The sequence below is a fragment of the Amblyomma maculatum genome, chromosome 4, assembly GCF_055883805.1.
Source record: "Amblyomma maculatum isolate TAMU_Amacu chromosome 4, ASM5588380v1, whole genome shotgun sequence".
Taxonomy (NCBI): domain Eukaryota; kingdom Metazoa; phylum Arthropoda; class Arachnida; order Ixodida; family Ixodidae; genus Amblyomma; species Amblyomma maculatum.
This window is the reverse complement of record NC_139347.1, coordinates 137,199,540-137,220,675: the sequence shown is the minus strand read 5'-3', so window position 1 is coordinate 137,220,675 and position 21,136 is coordinate 137,199,540. Positions and strand designations below refer to the sequence as shown.

The following is a 21,136-nucleotide window of genomic DNA, read 5'->3' as shown; positions in this document are numbered from 1 at the left end:
CTTCAGTCAGTCTCGCCCAAGCCTTCCCCCGCGAGCAACTGGGAAGTTTTTTACTTTAGCCATTGAATTGCGACGCCGCGTCGTCAGTTGTTCATACGACGCGAACTCAGGCGGTCGCGTCGAATGTGCTCAGGCCAGCGGGCGTGTGCATCGCAGCACCACTGCCCATATGTATACAAACGGTAGAAACGTCACTTACAAATGTGAATCAACCTGTGTTGATTCACGTGCGGCGAAATAAAAAATGCGTTTTCCCACTTCGGCCGCATCACAAAGCGCCAAAGGTTCGTCAGGGACGTTCGGGCCAGCAGCCTGGAGCCAAAGCGAATAAAGCACCGCGGAAACAAAAAACGAAAAGTAGCAGACAAATTCAAATGGGACAATAAAACGGCGAGAGCAACTACAGGGAGTTCATGAAGACGTGAAAAAGCGAAACGCGTTGGTTCCGCTTATTCGTTTAGGGCATACCTTTAATTTCACTTCTTATACTACGCGACTATTCCCTCACGAAAAGTATAGAGCTGACGAGATAAACGCGAAATACCGATTCTCTAAACCACGGGGGCGCCCACCAAGTAAATCTTTCACAGCGGCATCACAGCACAAGAAAAAGAGCGCGCGCGCTGAACACGTTTCGTCCACGTGCAGACGCAGCAGACGCACGCAAATCAGTGGGAGAGCGAGCCGGCCTGCACAAGAGGTTACGCGATGCTGCTCAGAGAAGGCGCGCTGTTCGCTGACGCCCGCTAAAGTCGCTGGAAAATTTCAGGGTACAATGACTAGGTATGCGACCAATGTGTCAAACGACGACTTGAATGACCGCAACTGCCTGGAGCCCCGCCGGCGTGGCGCGCAATGGCTACGGCGCTCGAGTACTGTTCCCGAGGTTGCGGGATCGAATCCTGGCCTCGGCGGCCGCTTTTTACTGGAAGCGAAGCGCAAGGCGCCTGTGTGCTGTGCGATGTGAATTTCCGGAGTCCACTGCGGTGTCTCATAGCCTGAGTCGCTTTAGGACGTTAAAGGTCAACTCCGGTGATTTTTTCATCATTCTGTGTTTTTGGTTGAATTACATTCCTCGGCACGTCCTGACTCGAACACAAAAAACTGTTTTTCGAAATTCCAATTGGAAGTATTTTTAAAAAGAAAAAACAGCAAATCGAAACCGAAACTGCTTTCACGGCCAGAAACGACGTCCTAGGTGACGAAATGGTGACGTCACACTCAGTATTAGAGAAACACTCGTACGTGGGTTGGATGGTGAAAATAAAGTATGGAAATCATGAAGCATTGCATAAAATGTCTGAGGCAGTTCAATATAAGCCTCACAATTTCATAATCATGCGGGAAGTGGACAGTAACGGCGGTATACTGTTTGTGACGTCAGAAACTCAGTGTTGCCGGCAGAAATAGTCTCAACTTAAGCCATGAAAACAGCATATTTTAAAGTGGTGTTGCGCGCGAACGGATTATCGTACGGCGGCCAAATTTTGTAGAATGCGTCAGGGCGGAGAGGAAAATGTACACAAAACATTTTTAGTAGAATATTCGAATGTCGAAAACCCCCCGGAGTTGCCCACAAACCAATCCAAATCATAACTGATTGGAAACTAAAGAGGCAAGCGATAAGAGGCGAACGATGAGAGGCAAATGATGTTTGTTTGTTCTCTTAAAGCACGTCTGATACCCTCTAATTTTTTTTATTTATTTATTAAATAAATAAATAACTCATCACTCCACATAGACGAAGTGTGGTATTTAGTGACAATTTGTTACCCTCTACCTCATAGTCATTCTTGTTTTCCTAAATTATCACTGAACGACACAAGCGTATCGCAATTTTTAGTCCACTTTCTATTACGCGAAAATGCAAATTCGTAAAGTAAGGCTTTCGCCTTAATAAGATCGCGCTGCGCAAACTAGGTCCAAGCTGCTGCTCGGCGTTGATACACGTCATCCTTTGACGTCTTGCCTGGTCGCCGAATACTTCCCATTCTTTATGCGTCAATCGGTACACGTCATCCTTATCACAGTCGTCGTCTTTTGTTCCTCAAGGCTCTTCATTTCTTCTCTTTTTGCTGCTCTTACATGTGGCTAGGCTTGAATACGAGTTTGGGAACGCAGTGAATTTCATCACTTCTAGGTAACTCTCTTGTCATATTGGGCACTGGACTCCGCTTCACTAAGAGACATTATATTTCAGCTTAGAATTATTATTCTGATTTATTATTTGCGGGATTTCATTGATTACTTGCTTCTTTTGTATACATAAAGTGCTTGACAGTGGTAAGCTTTTCCTTTAACGGTAGGTTGCAGTAACCGCTGGCAATGAACTCGGCTCCCGTCTTTGGTGCGTCATTGGTAAGTTACTGTTTAAAGGTCGACACATATACGAGCGTCATGACACCTTATATTCTCGGAACACGAAATCTAGCAGCCTTTGCTTAACAAATTAGCACTCTTGACACATGTACGACTTTGGAAAAGGTGCGCGGCTTCGCAAGCCAGCTGGGACATGTTGCTCTTGTGTGTATCTTTCTGGTTTCGGCACGCAGCTGGAAGCTGCTGCGTTTGGTGTCGAATATCTGCAAGTGGTGATCAGTCACTATGAAGCGAGGAACTCAGTTGTTGTAAAGGCACATCTCGCAATAGTATCTCTGTTTGTAATATGGCGCTCTCGACTCTAGTCGCAGTAAGCATATTTTCTATTTATTTGTTGAGCGACGCATCCGACTGCGTCATGAAGAACGAAACAGTCTCAAGTAACTTAACTGAGAGAAGCAGATTTTAGAGCCTTTTAACCACATAATTATATAGTCTTTATTCCTATTAGCAGCGTTTACATTTTGTCTTTAGGTTCTATACACTAAGGTTTGCAGGTTTGCATAACGCCAGAGAAGAAATGTGAATTTTAAAATGCGAGTTTAGGCAACTGCTGAATACATGGCTACTGAGGGACTCCGTAGAGGAGGTTTTCGGCATAATTCGTACAGCCTGGCGTTTGTGACGTGTGCTGACATGCCCTGAATCTTCGGAATATATTTGTGGCCTCTATAGAAACACAGCCTGCAATCCTTGTTCTGTAAATGCATTTGTATTCATTTTTTTATTGTTGTTCTTGCCTTGTGCCTACTGCTGACTTGTAAGGGTGGTGAAACCCGTCAAGAGGTGTATAATTCGAAGATTTTGTCTCACCATCCCCAGTTTGCATGTACAAACTAAAATAAAGCCTAATTGAATAATTGAATCCCAGGATTTCAATTTAACAAACCAGTTAAAGTCCACTGAGCCACTGTAGCGGGTACAATGCCTCGGAGGCATCAAGCTGTTTTCATGCAACTGACTACAGCGTCTCATTGCAGTCGCAGTCAGGCAACTGTTTCTTAATAGCCATGGAATTTACTAGTGCCCTTTTAATTGTGAACTATGTTGCGTTCGAAGCTACAGTTGTCTATATCACTTTCATACGGGTTTGTCATTGGCTCTTTAAAATCATTTTCTACAATTGAGCCGCCATCGAGAAAGTTATTCTATGCACAAGCGATCGCGCACATGTGTTAATTGCTCGCACACGAAAACTTCGACAAAAGCACACAACGTTCGCATCACTGAGTATCAGTCATACGTGAGACTATGAAAGCTGGAATTGAGCCGTGTCACGTTTTTTAGACAAATACGACGAATAGTTGTTCTCATTTTTCTTCTAGGTACATATCACAAGACACGCGCTCCAAGTAGATTTTTCTCCGATAATTAGAATCCCATTGCTGTCGGCTAAGCATGGTGAGCTACAAAAGTGATTTAATCCAAACGTGTTGCGCAATCATGTGCATCCAGTACAAATCAATTATTCTGCCAGCTGAACTGTTATATTTCTAAACCTTATATTGCATACAGCAACGGCATTTTGTTGTCAATTTTTCTTATACAAAGTCTATTTATGATTATTGGCTAATTCGATAAGAAGAAATGGGATATTCGCATTTTCTGCGGTCACAGCGAAAAAAAATAAGCCGCCTTCCCACCAGTGCCACGGACGGCGCCATCTCACTGCCTACTAGGCCCAAAAACAATTTATTGCGATGCACTAACAAAACTCTTTAAATTAATATCTGTTTTCGCCGAACCGAGACGGCGCAGGTGTCGCGCGGAGTGAGCGGCGCTTGCTTCTTCTATACTTCGGACTCCTGCTACTTCTTCGCACATCTGACAAACATAATTCGTACCGGTACATATCTCCACAAATATACAACGTTGCTTGACAGCATGCTCCACCGCTTTCCTTTCCCCTTTATACTGTTTTCCTTCACCCCGGCCACTGATCTTATCGCTTGCCTCCTAGCATCTCCTCCCCCGAAGTGCCCTGCGCACTATACATTTCTTGTAGACCAGCCTGTGGTACCCCTGAGATCCCCAGACAGCGATGGAAGAGTCACTTCGGTTGCACTTCAAAACTTCTACTCAAAAGTAAGTATTATTTCAAGTTACCTATTGGCAAACATAACAAAAGAGTTCACGAAATCGTTTCGCCATCAAAGACCAAAAGTATAAACCCAGGAACTTGTGTCTCGTCTTTTGTTCGCTGTCCTGCACTCTTTATCAATCAGAACGAAATAAACAAGTAGTTTCCTTGGACTTGCATTAACAATGCCTGCCAAGAAAAGTTAGCGAGGAGCACTGCTCAAGACATTAGTAATTAGCAGTAATGATTTAACATCATTACTCGATCATATCATATCATATCATCATATCATCGATCATATCCATACCGTCAATCAGGTGATAGAAAAATGCTCGGAATATAACCAGCCCTTATACATAGCATTCATTGATTACGAAAAAGCATTTGACTCAGTTGAAACCTCGGCGGTGATGCAGGCATTGCGAACTCAGGGGGTAGACGAGCCGTACGTGAAAGTGCTGGAAGATATATACAGTGGCTGCACAGCAACCATAGTTCTGCATAAAGAAAGTAACAAAATTCCCATAAAGAAAGGTGTTAGGCAAGGAGACACAATCTCCCCAGTACTATTCACAGCTTGCTTAGAGGAAGTATTCAGAGACTTGGAATGGGAGCAGTTAGGGATAAGGGTAGATGGAGAATACCTCAGTAATCTGCGATTTGCTGATGACATTGCCTTGCTAAGCAACTCGGGAAATGAACTACAAATAATGATTGATGACCTAGACAGGAAAAGTAGAAAGATAGGCTTGAAAATCAATATGCAGAAGACTAAGGTAATGTTCAACAGCCTCGGGAAGGAACAGCAGTTTACATTAGGCAGCGAAGTACTGGAAGTAGTAAGCGAATATGTCTACTTAGGACAGGTAGTAACCGCAGATCCGGACCATGAAAAGGAAATAACAAGAAGAATAAGATTGGGATGGAGCGCATTTGGCAGGCACTCGCAGATTATGTCTAGCAGCTTACCGGTATCGCTAAAGAGGAAAGTATATAACAGTTGCATCTTACCTGTACTCACCTATGGCGCTGAAACGTGGAGGCTAACCAAGAGAGTTCTAATTAAGTTGAGGACAACCCAGAGGGCTATGGAACGAAAAATGGTAGGGGTAACATTAAGAGATAGGAAGCGTGCAGAGTGGGTCAGAGAAATAACTCAAGTTACCGACATTCTAGTGGAAATTAAGAAGAAGAAATGGACATGGGCAGGACATGTAGTGCGAAGAGAGGATAACCGATGGTCGCTTAGGGTAACAAACTGGATTCCAAGGGAAGGAAAGCGCAGCAGGGGGCGGCAGAAAGTTAGGTGGGCGGATGAGATTAAGAAGTTCGCAGGGGTCAAGTGGATGCAGCTAGCACAGAACCGGGTTAAGTGGAGAAATATGGGAGAGGCCTTCGCCCTGCAGTGGGTATAGTCAGGCTGATGATGATGATGATGATGATTTAACAGCTGAAGTGCTATGTCCTAGACAACAGTGTTGATTGTCTAGAAGCGAGTTGAACCACCGCCAGCTTCAATCACCGCTCTCATCCTTCCCAGAAGAGATGCATACAATGTGCCGCATAGCTACGAGTTTGCCCTGAGGTCTTCCAGCGGTCTTGAATTGCTGACCACAGATGGTCAGCTGACAAGCAATGTTGGGTTTGGGAAAACAACGCCAATTTTGTTACCCCCAATTTTTCAATAATGTCTAGGTCCGGGGATTGCGGTGGCCATTCCAGGAGAGTGATTCCAAACTACTGCACCGCAGCGTGGAACGTATATCTAGATTTTACAAGCCTGTAGAACACCGTCAAATTCACATTCAGACTAGGCACAATGGCTAAGGACTTTTGTCTCTGTTGTGCATTCTCGTTCAAGAAGTTCTTTAAACCGTCATCTAGGAAGAGCCAAGACGTCTCCCTGAACGGGAGCAGCCGGGACCATATCAGGTCGGCCTGGTTTCAAAATGGGATAATCGACAAAATCCCAATGTTCATTTCCATTGCAGCAAGTTTTTGAAGAATGTCGTTTGGCTGGATATACGTGTCGCAGTCTTCGACACAGCGAACCACGCGGGTGCAGATGTAGAGTAAACAAGGCCCCAAAATTAGGACCAGTTCAAGAAACCAGTTGCCATCCATCATGTTTGAGAGATACTTTTCTTGCTGATGCCTTTTGACGAGAACAGCCGCTCTCCTCGACCCTTCCTTTCTGCTTTTTGACTTGCATCTGGCACATGTTAGTATACTGTCCAAACACACACAAAAAGAACCCGCAGGGACGCCTTGTGTAAACTAGGTGTTGGTGCTTGGTGCTACCACGGACCCTGAGCCCCCATTTTGAAGGTGGCATCCGTACCGTGGTGAAAGGTTGAGAGGTGGAGTGAAGAAACCTTGAATGATGGCGGTCGAGGCCGTGGTCAAGTCTCGGTCGTTGGGCTCCTCGCCTGTCCGCTAGGCGAGGGGCTCCGGGACCTTCCCCTGCTTAAAAGAGTGAACCAGAGGCGACATATATTAGGACCGCTTAAACTATCCATACTGCATGGAAAAACTGTTTTTAAAAAAACCTGATCGCCCTCCGACAAGGAGTCGCACCGAAGTGACAAAAAAACACGACACCAATTGAGAACGTCCCAAAGGTTCTTGTCCTGCGCTCTGTAACAGAATATAAAATTGTAAACGAACTGTCAGTCTTTCTGATTGCCAACTCGCTGAAGGCCATCATTGGAACTAACTAAAAGACGAAAAGACTAGGATATGGTGACTTACAGATAGAGGTATCTGACAAAAGCTAGTCTGACAAGCTCCTGAAAACAAAGAGATTTACTCTCCTGGACGTTCAAGTTTGACCCCACCGCAGTTTGAACAGCTGCCAGGGAGTAGTTTCTGAGCGCGGCCTCCCAAATGAGACAGAAGTAGATCTCCTTGAGGGCCTACAGAACCAAGGTGTAACGGCAGTTAGAAGAGTAACAATCAACGAAAGAATGAGGAAATAAGAACGAAACATATTGTTCTCACTTTCAACCGGAGCACACTTCCTGAATTCATCGAAGTGGAATTCATCCGGTCCAAAGTTCGCCCCTACATACCAAACCCCCGCAGGGGCTTCAAGCGTAAGCGGTACTGGCATGGTAGCCAGACATGCCGAGGACGCCTTACCTGTGCAAAATGCAGCGCAGATGACCATGCAACCGATAATTGCAGTGCAACGGACTTCAAATGTGTGAAATGTGAGGGCACGCACCTTGCGTACTCACGGTCCTGTGTGGCCTTTCAGGCAGAAAAGCAAGTGATAAACTTGAAAGTAACCGAGAATATATCATATAGAGAGGCGTGGAAAAACATAGAGAGCTTTCCTCCGCTCCCTATGCTGACGCAGCCCGCAGAGGGGCCAGGCCGCGTCTAGTAACGCTGCTGACGTGCTCCCACTACGGCTCCTCACTAAGCAGCCACAGGTGGCACCAATCTTTGCAATCTCGGAGGTAACTCTCTCCCAGACGTTCGGGACACCAAATACATCTTGAGTGGGACTTGGTTTCTCTTGAAAAGCCTCCGGCCTCCATGCCATCACCAAAGGCGATGGAGATGAGCGTAGACTCCGAAGCGTAAGTGGTGCCTAGGGAGTCCGCCAATGAGAGGCGGTCCCTGCTGGACCGCTGGAGCCACCTACTAAAGGCGGCGAGTCTTAAGCCCACTGTCTCATCCACATTCCGCACTTACAAAAATGGCTAGTGTTGAAAGCATCATTTATTGGAACTGTCGAGGACTAATAAGGAGGAGGAGGAAGATGAGGAAAGGTAGGGAGGTTAACCCGTAAAAGAAGCCGGTTTGAGGACTACTAAATAATCTGAATGATGAATACGAAATCCTTGCCGAGCACCAATCAAACATACTTTGTCTGCAAGAAACCCACCTAAAACCAGCAGACACAAGTTTTCTCAAGCAGGATCTTGTATTCAGGAAGGATAGGCCAGGCAGCACTCGCCCCTCTGGCGGCGTTCCCATTGTAACTCAAAAATCAATCCCATGCAGAAGCCTCTCACTTAATACAAAATTAGAGGTAGTGGCAATACGCACCATAATATTTCGTAAAATAACAACAGTGTGTTCTCTGTATATTCCTACAGATTACAGGCTAGCGAAAGTTTTGAAAACCTGATTGGTGAACTTCCAGAACCATGGCTGCTTCTCGGAGACTTTAATTGCACACCATCCATTATGGGTATGCGCAAGAACGGACTCCCGAGGTGTGCTAATTGAAAAATTGTTATTGTCCTCTAGATCATGCCTACGTAACACAAAACAGCCAACATACTACAACATATTAAATAACACATACACATCCATAGATTTAGCTATTGGCTCCCCAATTCTCTTGTCAGCTACAGAGTGGATTGTAATTAACAATTTATGTTGAAGTGACCATCTTCCGACCTCTGTAAAGTATGCAGGCAATAAAACTGAAAATGAGTTTAATCTTCGAAAGTTTAAAGAATATGCAGCCAACTCGAAGATGTTCAGGGAACGCTCATCATTGGCTTGTTCATCAGTTATTGACTTAGGCGTTGATGACACTAAGCGCTTCATCACGCTGCTCATTATAGAGACAGCAGAAAAATACATTTCACGGACGACAAGTAAGCCACCAAATAAACGAAGACCCTGGCGGAATGCAGCATGTAACACTACTCGTGAAACTCAAAAAAGCGCATGTTCGAAACTACGCCTATACCCCACATCCGAAAACCTAATAGCCTATAAGCGTGCAAAGGCAAATGGAAGGCGTGTTCAACGCATCACCAAGCGAGAAAGCTCGTCATCATTTCTTTCTTCTGTGAAATCTTGTTCTAACGCACAGAAACTATAGAACAAGATAAGAGCACTGAAAGATATAGCGCTATCCCAACACCCCTTGCCAGCACCAATGGTGACTCTCTTGAACATCAAGCAGACCCACTAGGACAACACTTTGAATACATATTCAGCTCAGCAAACTATACAGATTCCTTTTTAAGGCACAAGGGAACTGATGAGATGAAGCACATACATGATAAAAGGCCATGAGCAGGAGGGTACAATAGCCCTTTCAGCATGCAGGAGCTGAAGAGTGCACTAAGCACATGTGGTAGCACAGCACTAGGTACTGACAGAATCTCACATGGAATGCTCAGAGACCTGCATGTGGACACTCGTGATACCCTACTCTGCGTGCGTACTAAACGATGGGCCACAGGACGCTTTCCTAAGGCATGGAAGGAAGCGATCATTATTTCAATATTAGATCCGGAAAAGAACCCACACTTGCTGCTAGTTATCGGCCTAATGCACTAACCAGCTGTCTATGAAGGCTTTTTGAAAAAATGGTAAATCGTCGCCTACTCCATTTCCTTGAATACAACGGTATTCTTCACCTACACGAAGCTGGTTTTAAAGCTGGACGGTCAACAGCTGATGAGCTCATTGCATTTGCGTCTTATGCAAGGGATGCTTTTGCACATAAACAACATTGTTTATCTGTCTTTTTCGACCTCGAAAAAGCATATGATACCACTTGGTGCTATGGTATTATCCGCAGCCTTTTCTCTCTTGACATCACAAGGAACATGTTGAATACAACACGAAGTTACTTGTCTGAACGGATCTTCAAAGTTCGTGTTGTCAATGCATACTCAAAACAGTACATACAGGAAAATGGTGTCCGTCAAGGTGGTGTCCTCAGCTGCACACTTTTCATAGCCACAATGAACCCCCTAGAAAGGGTGGTGCCAAAAACATTTCTGCTTGTGCATAGGTTGATGACGTTCAATTAAGCTTTATATCTTGCACCTTGGCCATCTGTGACCGACAGATTCAGCTATGTGTTAACAAATTGCCCAGTTGAGCTGATGACAATTGGTTTAAATTAACTCTGAAAAGAGTGTTTATGTACTTTTCTCTAAGCAGCGTGGCATCAGACTTGACCCCAACATTACACTGAATGGTCAGAACCTTGCTTTTAAAAAGGAACAGAAATGTCTAGGCGCATTTGTTGCAAAAAAAAAAAACTTTCCTTCATTGCCCACATACAACAGTTGCGACTAAAGTGTCCGAAAGCAATGAATCTGCCAAACAGTCTCTCTCACCTTTAATGGGGCACAGACCGCGATTGCCTTCTGAGCCTTCTCAATAGTGTAGTTCTATCACACATCGACTATGGCTCGATGGTCTATGAGTAAGCATATTCTTCTGCTGTAAAATTCCGTGCGTGCCCACCTCGGCCTTTGCCTCGCCACAGCGCTTTTTGAACTAGCCCAATCGCTAGTCTTTATGTCGAGGCAAACCGATGGTCACTGCAGCGAAGAAGAGAATTTACTTGTGTAACTTATGCTATGAAGGTAATATGCCAACTGGATCATCTATGTCGCCGGGTCCTGCTTGGCACAACTAGCACAGCACTTTTCTCAAGACAACCATCTCTAACACCACCATATCCGGTCAGAATTGCCACGCATATTGAACATGTGGACGTTCCGGCTACCAGTCTTAAAAACGTAATTCCTCCTTGGGAAACACACGATGTTAATTGTGACCTATCGTTCCTTGAAGTCGGGAAACATTCGTCCTCTATTGCCATGCAGCAGCACTTCATCTCACTTCAGGCAAGGTACATATGCAATGAGTATTACACTGATGCTTCAAAGTCTGCTTAAGTCTCCTGCGCAGCACATGGACCACAGTTTTCACAGTCAAAAACACTGCCCAGACATACCAGCATATTTACGGCTGAATGCCATGGTGTCTTGTTAGCTCCGAAACACATTATAGAAAAGAAAATACAGACATCGATCAACTACACGGACTTCCTCAGTGTTTTAACGTCCCTATGCTTTTAGAAATGGCATAATAAAAATCCAGTGCTGAATTCTCTTTTTAACACCATGATGTCTGCCCTTAAACAAGAACTTAAAGTTACACTGCACTGGGTGCCAGGCCACCGTTGCATACCAGGTAACGAGACAGCTGATAGGCTTGCTGTATCAGCTGCCCTTCGAAACACTACAGTCATTGACAAGATAACATATCAGGACATCAAGCCACACAATAAAAACATTATTCGACAGCAATGACAAGAGGATTGGGACACAGCAACTGAGAATAAATTACAATAAAACCAAGGATAGGCAGGTACACTACAGGAAAACGAGACAGATTCAAAGAAGTAGCTCTGTGCAGGCTGAGAATAGGTCACACATATACAAAACATTCATACCTGTTAACAAACTCTCCTGCACCAGATTGTTCGAGATGCGGTGACCGGCTAACAGTAATCCATGTTCTAATTAAATGTCCGAAACGTCAAATGCAAAACGGACATCATTTTCCCGAATTTCACAAGAAACAAATATTACAAATCCGTCCACCTTCCTTGGTGATAATCCAATGTTCCATTTAGAAAGAGTTTTAAATATTTATTAAACGTAGGCTCTGTATATGGAATTATTTATCAACGGTGGCTTCAGCTGGTTTCTATTACTTAGATGGCTTTCTTTTAAAGAAATTGTTGCTGAGGCAGCTTAGCCTTTTAACATGTGCTTGTCTCTTTTTAATCTTTACTCAGATCACTATACACCGCAATTCACTGTTTTAGGCCCTATGCACCACTGTTTTTAGATTATACACTGCAAAAGAGCTGTTAGGTCCTATACACCTCTGTTTTCAAGTACATCATTAAACATCACACCTCGGACATTTTATTGACTTCAGTTGACAATTCACCTTGTGTGTGGCCCTCTTTGGCCTGAGATGCTCTTGCGCCAAAAAAATCAGTCCATCCTCATCACACACACACACACACACACACACGCGCACACACACACACACACACACACACACACACACACACACACACACACACACACACACACACACACACACACACACACACACACACACACACACACACACACACACACACACACACACACACACACACACACACACACACACACACACACACACACACATTTACGCCAAACGTCCATTGCAAACAGCAAATTGCGCTGTTTACTCACTGGGCTGAACCACTTTCATCCTGTTCTCTCATAGCCTTGTTCTCTCGTGCCTCATACACGCAGAAAAAATGTTTCAAATCGTAGTCTAAATGCCTAAATAATTGTAAATTAAATTTTCGTCAGAAATCAAGGTATAGACGAAGGCCTGTCTTTGTCTCCTTTGCTGGTTCATTTCCAACGTTCTGGGGTTTTCCGAACGCCCACCCCTGCACATCGATATCCTCTCCGACTCGCCGCTAGATAAAAGGTGGCAGGCTTCAAGGAGACATGTTTCATGCTTTTAGGTCAGGCTCATCCACTAAAAGAAAGCAGCTAAAGAGGAATCTTGCTTCTACCTTTGAACGATTTTTTTCTCCCTCTCCTTCCTTCAATAGACAGCTGTTGCAGCTTAGTAGTGTTTGAAAACAAGGAGGTCATTTTTAATATCGGCATCTTGTTCCATGTCAAATATAGAGATCGCATATGTTGTTGATTGCCTCAGAATACCGACAATGCGATTTTTATTTCCGTAACCTCAATCTTCATATTGTACGATTTCGCGTCCAGAGTTTGTAACCAAAGTGGCTATGCGGTCAGGAGCGCAATGTCGTCACAGTATCACGTGAGTAGTCGCTGATTGATTATTTCAGAAAGCGGTGGCTCCCCCGGATCAAGTGAGCACGGCGTGAGATGTCCAAACTGTGAAAGATAGTGGCAGCGCGCACCCGGGAACGATAGAGGTCACGTTGTAAGGGAACTGTGCTGTGCGCCTGTGGTGGAGGTGGCGCTCTCCGTGTGAGGGTACAGCTGCACGCCTTTGATTTCCGACGTTCACCGCTGCCTTTGCTAGCGTGATTCTAAAGCCTTTTATAGTTGTCTCTACGGTCGTTTGGAATACTGACTCGCTTTCAAATTAGTCACAGAGCACAGCGGCTCCAACAAGCGACTAGGAAGGCCAAGAAATTATGTCACCATAGAAAAGCTTTGGCACCATAATAACAAGGACGTCTGCTGACAATGACAAATCTGCCACAGTAACTTTGATTATGGTGCTAAAGTGGCTTAAGCGTGCAAGGTACTTCTTCACTAGAACAAGGCGCGTGACGTCATCGTTTTGACAGCTTTAGCTGCAGGTTTGCATGACGAGCTGAAGAAACGTTTTATCTGACGTATGGACCCGGATAGCAGGGTTTACAAAGAGGTCTTGCTCTTCGCGATGACTAACTACTGCTAGGTTCTGTGATACTGAAAAGGCTTCTGACAGCCCACAACAAAAATCCTGCCCTTAGCAGGTTCCGCCGTGAAAGGAAATTTTTCGTATCACTCGCGTCTTCCGGTGATATGGGCATTTATTTGGGCAGACTGTACTACTACAAATATATTTGAAATGACGCTTAACTTGTTGTAGTACATCCTTGCACTGAACACGCATATAGTTACCAGTGTGTAATAGAGGAAGTACGCAGGTATGCCAATTCCAGAACAATAAGGTTTAGTCGGACTTCAGTCTTGTAACCTTTGCATATCTTTCGCTTTCCAGACAAATATAGTTCACACAGATATAATTACCCAGAGTAAATTGTTCTATCTATTTACAAACATTCTATCAGCTCTAATATCAGGACTTGATCAGGATCAGGTATGCAAGGTGTGCATACGAAAAATATACGAGTCCCAAACAGCAACGTCCTTATTCAGTATATTTCTGATGCATATAATTAATCCTAATGTTTCACTTCTGTTTCAGGTGGCACACAAATATTCGATTTAAATGAAGCTTTTCAAGTACTCTTCCACTGCATGAACTTATCACAGCGTGTGTATTACAAGGACCGACAATCTCCAAAGGCTGTATAGGTCAAGCTGGCTCATTACTGCTTGCTTGACTACTTCTAAGCAGACCTGGGAAGGAGGCTCCATTCATTAGCTTGTTTCGTACTCCTTATATAGAAGGAGGACTGAAATAAAAAGAATAAAGTTGAAACGTGGATGCTTCTCTGCAGACGGAAATTCGCACATTATATGCTTTAAACTTTTTGGTGTATGGGCCTCCTAACACAAGTCTGCGATGTCGTGCTAGTGACGTACTGCAGCGAAGGGGCGGCCGTTAGCTTGCGCTGTTAATTTACTGTGTTAAGGTACAAGGTGATCCACTTCTAGCTATAACACGGTCACTGCTTTCAAAGTAGCATTGCGTCGGATGCAGGCGCTTATCGAAGCAAAGCGACATATGCACAGTGGGATGCGGAGCTGATGTTTCGCATAGCCTGCCGCCTAGCTTTATGGAATGGACGGGTCGGACGCAATGATGTTTTGAAAGCAGTGGCCGTGTTATAGCTAGAAGTGGATCACCCTGTACATACAATACTCTACCTCATACCTCTTTGGTGCTCCCGGTCACACCCTCTTTAACCACTTAGGCACGCATGCAATACAGTGCGGGAACAGGATAATTAAGATGAAAACCGGTGTATGATGCATGCCAGAGTTGTGCTACATTGAAGGACAGGTTGTGCGAAATTTCGATGGCTGCGGATAAAGAAAATACGCGCTGTACGCGTTGTTGTTCGAGCATCGCATGGCACCGCATGCTACGTGCGCTCTCTTTATTGCTCTATGTTGTCTTCGCTCTAGCGTACGTCATGGGGAGGCGGTTTGCTAACGCCAGTGCAGGAGTATGAGACTGTGATGGCTGTGCTATCTCGCGGCCCCTTTGGTTTTTCAGTTCGCGTATTGCTCATACAAAGGAGAGGTTCATATACCCAGTCAAACACGCCTAGAGGGATCAGTCGGTCCCTGCGTGCAGAATCAATGAAGTTTATAGCATTACAAAGTATTCAAAGATGGGTTTAAAACAACATGCGCCGACACTTCATAACATCCTGAGTTTTTTCCCATTTAAGGCGGCCGGATTTCTGGAATCATCTTTGAATGTTCCAGAGGAAGAGGGGCACATAAGGTCAAGCCTGAGCAGAGATGAAATTAAGGCTCAGGAGGCCTTAATCGGCCGCTTTTCTCTCTATATTTATTGTTTCCGTAATTTCATGTTTTAAGGCTGCGCTACATTAGCATGCCACAATTTTCCAAATTGCAAATTCCAAATAAAACTGCGTCTGATTGGAACCAGAAGGAAATATTTTTGGTAATGCTAGCTTAGTTTCTTTGTTGCGTGCGAACAAGCAGCATACAGTCGTTTATGTACAGGAACTATGTAAACAAACATGCTGAGGGCGAGGTCACAATCAGCGAATTGGCGCATTACCGCGGGCGTTTGGACACACACACTAAACAATATTTGTCGTATGTTTACGTTGCACCCTCACTAAGTGTGCATTCGAATCATTTGCTGAACAGGCACCAGAAAAAATCAAGTGCAGGCTCAGGAATCGGTCGCAGTCGCGCGCGCGCGCGACTGCTGGGGAGCTGAGACTCAGAAGGCAGCGTGCAGTGTAGCATTCAAATAGCGTTGGGCCTCGCGCTGGCTGTACTGGAGCGGCGGTGGCGCATGCTTTCGTGAGTTGGCTATGGCAAGACTATGCATAGTTTTACATAAAGGCTTTAACCAACCAAATGTTTAACTAACACGCGCACACCATACACCACCTCAGTCTTAACTAGCGAGAAAACCACTTCGCTGAAAAGTTTTCTCTGCTCCTCCAATGCAACAACGTACGTGTGCTCTCGCGTCGATTTATGCTTACTTCGATTTATCTTTTTTGTTTTTGGATTGAAAGAGCGGCGGGCAATAATTCCACAGTCAGCAACAAACACTCCTACCCTCATTTCGCGGCTTAGATGGAGGGAGCAAACACGCATGCACGTGTTGTTTTTCATATGCGGGAGTGCTTGATCGCTAAAACAAGATACCCATCATAACCTACCCAGTAACATACGCTTCTCAAAGTGTGCAAACATATTACAGCTTGTGCACATCAATTGCGATCTCCTCGAAATTTGCTAAACAGAAGCCAGAATGAGAAGGGTTCTGTGAGGATTACTATAGGCTCGCATACTTAGTGAAGGCTCTTGATGAAGAAAAATCTTTCTCAGAGCCCACTGTCACCGTCGTACATGCAAGCACCTCAGGGAAGCAAATACCGAACAGCAGGGGGACATGGGAATGATAAGCAATTATGAATTCAGAGATCAAAGGTTGCCAGACCAGCAAGCTGTTTCGAAACAACCCAAAACATTCATTCTGAAAATATCTACTGCACCGCATGAGCTGAAATTTCGATAAATTATAATATATTGCATGTGATGTGAAATGCAATAGTTAAGTTAGAGCTATCATATGAACGCTTTAAGAGATATTTTTGCAGCGAGCTCCGAGTTTCACTCCTTTTGTGCATAAGTCGGGATATCGCAGAATGAAAAGCCCTTGTTTCACTTCAACCGAATGAATTAAGAAAAGATTCATGAATCTACCCTTGCCATTAGACTCATTATTGAGCGCAAGAGATTGTTAACTATTAAACTTTTACAGACGCACTGAATGGTCATTTCGACTCTGCTCTGAAATGTTAGCTTTCTTATTCTTCAAGCTTTGAATGACTACATGTGGTAAAAAATGTGGACGATTGTCTTCGATGTCCTGTAGCTGCATGAGCATTCATCTGGTTGCATGTGGGTATGTGGTCAAATTCCCAAACCGCAGTCGTAAGTTAACCAAATTTCCAACTACCATAGGCCGTATTGAGGACAAAAATCTCTGGACCGCACATATGGCAATTTTGGACTAGACCTTATTTCTGTAGCACAAATGAAATAACTAAATTCAAACTTGTATATCGACAAGTAATGTCCGAGACGATCTGACCAATACAAACGTTATGCTCTCTGGTTGCCGTTTGCGTTCTTCAAAGACTTGTGTCCATATTAGTACGTTATTCACGATCTAAAATCCTTGTTCGGATCCGTTTCTTCGCCCTTATCTTCGGTTTCACATGTTTCTTGCTGACAACAGTTGCGAAAAACGTACTGCATTTACGCATGTCATGTGCGACAAGAAATGCAGAGACAATGGCGTACCGCCTGTCTGCTTTGTAAGGGCTCTCATTTCTTTAAGAAAAAACTCCGGCTTTGCTTTGACATCAAGCAAGCTTCGGACAGCAAGCACATTGCTCTGAGCGAATATAATCCTGAGTTTTTATGTCATCATTTAAAGTATATGTTGTGGTCTAGAAAGAACACCAGTACAAACACCTGAAAAACTGCGCGTATACAAATATCAGTCACAAATGTTATCGACAGAGATAAATGCGACACATTGACAGGTTTACCTAGTAGCGAGCGATGTGGGTCACATGCCCTGCATGCGTTGATGTTAGTAGAAAAACGTAGTTGATTTTAATCTTTGACATCAAGCAAGCTTCGGACAGCAAGCACATTGCTCTGAGCGAATATAATCCTGAGTTTTTATGTCATCATTTAAAGTATATGTTGTGGTCTAGAAAGAACACCAGTACAAACACCTGAAAAACTGCGCGTATACAAATATCAGTCACAAATGTTATCGACAGAGATAAATGCGACACATTGACAGGTTTACCTAGTAGCGAGCGATGTGGGTCACATGCCCTGCATGCGTTGATGTTAGTAGAAAAACGTAGTTGATTTTAATAAACCTGGAGCGCCTCTGTATTCGTCGACTACATTCTCGTAGATAAAATGAAGTTGAAAATGTGTCATGCAGAATGTAGCCGAGGCGTAAATATATAGAAAACATATTATTTCCAGCAATCCCGCTGTATCGCAGGTTTAATCTCATCCGTCATGTAACCGATGTACCCGATGTAACCCTAGAGTGCGCACATCGGCTTGAGAAGACTGCCGGGGAAATGTCGCCGGTGTGGACGTGTTTCAATGAATGGAGGTTTTGTTTTCATCACTTTTACCAGCGCTGCAACAGGAGACAGGGAACAAGAAGAGAAGAAAGGACAATTGCTATTAACGACTGAAAGTATATTAAACATACAGGGGAATATACTCTCATATGACCACCAGAGGCACATGCGCTACCCCTTCCTGCCCAAACCAGAAAATATACTGCTTTGATTCCAAATTTGAAACTTCACAATCATAGATGGTTACATAACGGTGTGCTTACGCACGTGTCGCTATTTTTTGAATGCAATAAGCTTCACTTAGTTCCCTGGTCTATTTATTTTGATGCCTGAAAAAAAATAGTCACTGGTAAAAGTGAAGAAGATGAAGCAACTAGCTCATATTACCGTGTCGAGGTTTTGTTTGTTGGGATTTGATTATAAGAGTTTGGGCATGATTAGGGATAGCCAATGAGTGAATAACACATTCGTAAAAACTTACCTCCATTTGAGGCTTCCTAAACGAACTGATTCTCGCTCGGCCGTCGTACTGGAAGCGGAGCTTCACGCCAATGAAACTTTCATCGGTATCTACGACTCCCAAGACAAGGAACCCTACACGTGGCAGTGAACAGCGATTCCTCTCTCCCTGAGCAGGTTTGCTCGCACGAAGGTTTCTTGGCAAATATTACATAGATACAGAGCCGTACAGTGCTCATAATATATATTTTTTCTTACCCAGTGAACATCGATCTCGAAAGCGCGAGCATATTACAGGAAACTTTCACTCTAGCTGTGCATGAAACATCCGATGTATACCAAATTATACCACTCAAACTGCAGCGTGAAACCTTTGTTTCTCTAAAGAAAAGAAAAAACGAAACACTGCTCATAAGGAGCATAAATGCACTTAATAAATGTTTTTTAGTGGATAAAAAATGTGGAGGTGCTGGGTATCGATCCCAGTACCTCTCGCATGCTAAGCGAGCGCTCTACCGTCTGAGCTACACCCCCTTCGGAAGAGCGCTTTAATACGCCGCCATATTATGCCGGGAAACTAGCGCTAACAATCTAGGCTGCGGGCGAGGAAACCGGAACGAGGACTGGAATCAAATTTCACTCTCCCTCTACTCTCACTCACCCACTCTCTCTCTTTTAAGCTCCTCTAAGGCGCAATCTCCGTTTCCGATCAGAGTCACGTAGCCGGTACACCTTCACACATGGCCAAGTTTTCCTCATTCAAGTTTCCACACCACAAACACGTCGCCTACCGAGGTTTTAGCTCTGTTTGACTCGAGGTTTACTGGTCCTCACAACCCATTCAGTGGTATTCTTAACGTTATCAGTTCAAGAAATGATTAATGTTCAAGACTCACTCGAAAAAAAAAAAACCGACAGTAGTATTTCACCAAAATATTGCCACAGATAAAGAGAAAACACGACGAGAACAAACTACCTGCTCTTGGTAACCTCGCTCTGTCCTGTGCTCGCTCGCAGGGAAATGCTCTGGAACCACGTCGTCAAGCGCCTGCCGTGATTTGTAGCATCCAGCATCTTCTTTATTTTGTAGCTTTTCTGCTTACCTTTCCATATGAGTGGCCCCTCAACTGGAATGTTGGCTACATTCTATGCTCTCCTGCTTCAAGGCTCTAGACATCGCTTTAGAGAACTAAAAAATATTTATGGGGTGCCTACTTCTCATTAGTCTCTGGTATCCTCTTGCAGTTAGTTCATGTGCAAACAATGGCTAAATGCAGAAAGGCGAATTTAAGTTCGAAAAAAAGGCCGGTAATGAACAGCAGGCTAACATTCGAACAACGAAAAGAAACTGCGCCCTCAAATTCTCTTACACTATACTGAGCTATTACGTAATGCAGCAGCTGAACTACTCTTGAGCGGCGCACGGCACCATTCTGGCATTCTTTAATGTTGGCACTCGCCGCACACCGTCAGAGACAAATCGTGCGGCTGCGCTCGTTCCGTCGATAGCTCAGTTGGTAGAGCGGTGGACTGTAGAGGAATTCTCAATGCGGACATCCATAGGTCGCTGGTTCGAATCCGGCTCGACGGAGGTTGATTTTTTTGTGCAGCTTTAGGGTGGAGATGCCGCTTTCTATATCATATTAAGCTCCTTACCTGCGTTCACTCATAAATTGTGTACAAAGAACAATTTTTAGCTCTCATAAAAACAAAACAGGCGTCTGGCGTTTATTCGGCAATCTTCAAAGAAGCATACTTATCGAAAACATTTAAATGTGCGAGTCATTTCTGCATCCTACTACTTTATCAGTGCTGTGAGCATTTTGTATTGTGGCGTTCAAGGCAACAAGCAGTGCATTAAGCTGTGCTGCCTTAAATGCATATTATCCTGCCTGTAATGTCCTAGTGCCGCTAGGAAAGTACCTCCACCAATGAAGAAGCTGAAAATAATTGTTAGAGGTCTAATTCCAAATAAATATGACACCAGAAGCACAGTTGTGATGACAGCTAAGCGAGAATGTTGGGCTTGATCATACAATCAACGTAAAAGCTAAGACTGATTGAGGCACTGGACTATCTTGCCGAAAATAAAACAAAACCCCTTTGTTTTAAACGAGGCATAGAAATTCCTAAAGAATATATTCAAAACATGCAAGACAGCTCTGGTCTGCTGCTAGTCGACCGTTCTATAAACATGATTTCCCTTACTATTCACCATTTTCACAAGACGTGCTTATGTCTTTAAATATGACGAACCTAGCAACCTCATATAGGTGAGCATCGCATTCCTCTAATTCTTCGATTATTCTCGCAATCGAGGTGAATGTTTGTTCAATAGTGTCTTCATTCGTTTCGCTCTG

General features: G+C 44.1%; 1 long non-coding RNA gene and 2 other non-coding genes across 5 annotated transcripts; 2 read left to right on the top strand and 1 right to left on the bottom strand.

Moving 5' to 3' along the window:
• Window positions 1-2,147: 2,147 nt before the first annotated feature.
• LOC146192924 (uncharacterized) lies at window positions 2,148-14,482 on the top strand. 3 transcript variants are annotated; one of them, XR_014706406.1, is made up of 4 exons: window positions 2,534-2,689; window positions 3,705-3,780; window positions 4,340-4,464; window positions 14,219-14,482. It is a non-coding gene; the product is annotated as an uncharacterized LOC146192924 (long non-coding RNA). The 3 variants fall into 3 exon arrangements; XR_014706408.1 differs by lacking the exons at window positions 2,534-2,689; window positions 3,705-3,780 and adding an exon at window positions 2,148-2,358; XR_014706407.1 differs by lacking the exon at window positions 3,705-3,780.
• Window positions 14,483-19,237: 4,755 nt separating this feature from the next.
• Window positions 19,238-19,310, bottom strand: TRNAA-AGC (transfer RNA alanine (anticodon AGC)). Its single transcript has one exon. It is a non-coding gene; the product is annotated as a tRNA-Ala (tRNA).
• A 965-nt stretch (window positions 19,311-20,275) lies between these two features.
• On the top strand, window positions 20,276-20,367 carry TRNAY-GUA (transfer RNA tyrosine (anticodon GUA)). Its single transcript is given in 2 exon segments — window positions 20,276-20,312; window positions 20,332-20,367. It is a non-coding gene; the product is annotated as a tRNA-Tyr (tRNA).
• Window positions 20,368-21,136: the final 769 nt, after the last annotated feature.